The sequence below is a fragment of the Solanum stenotomum genome, chromosome 12 (genome assembly GCF_019186545.1).
Source record: "Solanum stenotomum isolate F172 chromosome 12, ASM1918654v1, whole genome shotgun sequence".
Taxonomy (NCBI): Eukaryota; Viridiplantae; Streptophyta; class Magnoliopsida; order Solanales; family Solanaceae; genus Solanum; species Solanum stenotomum.
Window position 1 is genome coordinate 37,675,883 of NC_064293.1, and position 4,280 is coordinate 37,680,162.

Consider the following 4,280-nt stretch of genomic DNA (forward strand, 5'->3'; position numbering starts at 1 on the left):
TAGTAACTTTTTGTATTTTAGCTGTGAGTACTTTTGTCCAAATTTATTTACACCTTAAGAATTTTTATTTTTTTTCAATTATTATTTTAAACAACGAGAAAAATTTGAATTCAAATTGAGGGTTGATTTTTGTTCATTAAAAATGTGAAGGGGTATTGTTTTCCAAACCCAAATTTTTAATGGTGTGGAGTGAGTTTTTTTTATGATAAATTTGATTAAGTGATTTATAAGAGAAAAATCTAAGTTAAGTTTCCTTAGTTTACAAAATAAAACTAATTGACATTGCTATATAATTCTTCATAGTTGAGTGATCTATTGAAATATCTATCCATTTTTACTAGTCCAATTTGAAAAACTAAAGAGATAATTTTTCATTTAATACATGTTTAGCCCTAATTATTCCATTAAGTACTACTTATAATTTCTAACTCATTTCGATATTTAATGACAAAAACCAAAGGATACTTTCCAGTTTCCACTATTACCTTTTTTATTATTTTCAAACTGTTCTTTAAGAAAATGTATAATTATTAAGAACGTCATTAACTGAACGGTAAGTATGAAAGAAAATCTCAATAATTCTCTTGAACCTCGAACAATTTACTTATTTTGAATTAGAAAGAAAGTCTCAATAATACAATTAATATGAATTAGAGGGAGTAACTTATAATAAAGGGTGATAAAGTAAAATTATAAGTTATTTTTTTTAATTAAGATTGTGCCAAATCATATATGGACATATGGAGTATAAGGAAAAGATTCAAATTTATGCAATGGTATCAACATGCATGTTTTTGAACTATGTAAAATGATTTAAATTTGCCCCATATAACTTTAAAGAAGGGGGTTATTATTCCGATGCTGATATAAATTTTTTAATATTTAGAACTTCCAAATTTCAATGGTAATATGTATATCCCAAGCTCAAATTAGCCATTCGCAAGCGTCAAATCATTTTAAATGAAACTCAAATCGTAAATAAGTGGACCATCAATTTAAATATTGTATTGAAACTTTATCGATCTAACTCAATTATTAGAAACATCAATAGTACGTGATGTCAAAGCTCCACAACAATCACTAATGCTAAAACACACCTAGATGCTTATTATTTAACTTCTAAATTATTTATATCAATTTCATGATTGTCAAGGTGGAGTTTTAGTTGTCGAGGACGGTACTGATTTTACAACAGAATTAAAATATTGACAAGGAGAAAATTGTAAAGATGAAGACGTGAGAAAGATCGTTTAAATAAGATAGTTTTAATTATGTGAAATTTCTGTGTGTATGTTATGTGATTGTTGTCAAGATAAAATGACCATAGAGTAATTATGATCTTCAAGTGGAAAGAATAAATTGCTATTGTGATTTGTGGTGATCGATTTTGAACAATGATGGATGATGGCAAAAAAAAATGAAATCTACACAATTTCGAAAAGTTTAGAGACGAATTTAAATCATTTCGCATAGCTCAAGGATAATTTTTCCTTGTAAGAAAAGACATGTGCGATAAAGCTTGCGTGGATAGTGAGTAAGTGATGGTGTGAATGTCGAATTGAGAATTGAAGGAGGAAAGAGGAGGCTATCTCAACCAAAGAATACTGGGCCTAAACATAAGGAGATAGAATCGGGTCATTTATTGGGAATCATATTTTGGGCCTCCTTTGGTTAATGGGCTCAGTCGAGAATGGGCTGAAGCAAAGTGAGCAATTTAGAGATGTCATACTTGTCACAGTTAGTTACAAATAGGACTTTTCTCGGTGTCTGGAGTCTGCATTGGATCCCCGACTACATTTAAATGGAAAAATTATGCGTATAAGCAAACATAAACTAGTTAATTACTTAACATAGCTATAGTTTGCCTCAATTACAATTTGTGACCTACTTTTAGCTATAATTACGCGTCTCAGCTTTTTGGTTTTGTATAATTCACACGTTTGTATAATTCGGAATTTGTATAATTTAATTTGTATGAATTTTGTATAATTCGAAATTTGTATAACTGTTGACACTTCTGATGTTTGTAATTGTATAAATTCGTTATTTCGAGTTTATACAAAAATAACTGAATTATACAAATGTACCCGCGAATTATACAAATCCGCGAATTATACAAATGAGACAGCTTAAACTGTAGCTACATCTCGTAAATGTGCAAATTACTATAGCTATGGAGCATAATTAAGTTTATTATATTAGCTATTTGCGAAAGTTTCTCAATTTAAATTGCACACTGCAGAGCTCATTCGGAGGTGACGCTACCAACATAATTTTTTCCATACCCAGGACTTGAATAGTTGAACCCAAAACCTCTAGTTAAGAGTGGAACAATTCTACCACTACACCACAACTCATGTTGGTAAATAAGACTTCTTTTTAGTACAAGGCCTTTCGGTCTATATACATGAAAGATATATTTGATCACAATTATTAATGGACGACAAATTTAAATCATTTCACAAACCGTAGTGCAAATAAACCGTAGATTGATGTTTTCATTTCTTTCATCTTCCAACGATATTCTTATTTTTACTATCACGATTCTTGTCATTTTGCGGACAACAATATCCAAATCTGCTTTTCGGGGAAGTATTTTACTTTCGCATATTAATTTTACGTCCATAGAAAGCTGACTAAATTATATTTAATTATAACTAAAAGAATATTAGACAAAACAAATAGCTATAACGATCATTTTTAGAGTCGTGATGTTCAGGCAATTTGTAGATACCTAAAATAATTTTACGAGATACATGTTATCTTTCACTATACGAAATATTGAATAACTCTATCCACTACATTAAAAGGTTATAAACTTTAAAAACTTTCTTATATATGTGAAATTTACAAGAATATATTGTTTAAGAATTTGATTAACAATATATGCACCTACTCTTTTTTAGTTACAAACATAGCAAAGAAAATGATTTTTTGAGTTTTATTTATATAATTAATTTAATATTACTTTTTTCCTTCTTTAATATTTCATTGTTATACACGTTATCTTTTTTTTCCCAATATTTTTTTTATCTCGTGTACCATAATTATCATCACCATAAAGTACGCACGTAACCCAAAAAGAAGGGAAAAAGTAATGCTAAATTAATTATGTAAATAAAACTCAAAAAATCAATTTTTGCTATATTTGTAATTAAAAAACTACATTTATAATTAAAAAGGAGTATATGCATAATTAAAGTCTCTGTTCTTTTCCACAATAACTTAAATGTGTTAAGTCAACTCTAAGAACTTATTGCCTATTGCATTCTCTTAGGGCATCTCCAATTCAAACACCAAATTTTACATTAAATTTGGTGTCAACACTATTTTTTGTGTAATCAACTCCAATTCACTGTATCAAATTTTATACCAAAAATGAATATTTTTCTTTCTCTTCATTATTATATTACTATTGCTTATTTCATTTATATTTTCTTATTTCATAAAATAAATTATTTCTAAAACATTCACCATATACAATTCACATTATTTCCTTTTATAATCGTTTAATATAAAATTATTTTGTACCATAATTTTTTAAATAATATAAATTGCTAGCAAATATTATACATTATACATAATAATTACAAATAAAAGTGAAATCATTAATGAAATACAATTAAATAAAGTATTGATGTATACTTTATTATACCCCATACAATTCATATTTTAATGTATTGATGGATCCGGAAAGAATATGTCAGATTATTAAGTTATTGTTGTAATTTTTTTAAATTATTATGTTTTGTTGTACTTTTTAAAATCACTATGTATTTTATATTTCAATTTTGATGTATGTCAATTACTACTTTGCTGAATGTTTATTATTTTCAGTTATTTTTAAGTACATTGTATTATTTGTTTAAAAATTTATATGTTTGCATTTTTTATTTTTGTGAAGGTTAATTGTAGTTATATCCAATTATAATTTATAGTAGAATTAACATAATTTTTTTAAAAAAAATTCATATATAGAAAAATTAATTTATAAAAAAGCTAAATTTTATATCTAAAATTAATATTATAAAAATATTACATAAAAAATAATTAAATATACAAGAAATTTAATTAAAACATACAATTTATATAATGTTTGATTAAAAGTTTGTATAATGAAATAATATTAAAATATTCAAAAAGTGAATTGATGTGATGAATCCAAATTTGGTGTAACACTATTCACACACCAAATTTAGTGTAAAAATTGGTGTGGATTGGAGCTCAAAACACCAAATTTAAGATTTAGGGTGTGTTTGGTATGAAGGAAAATGTTTTCC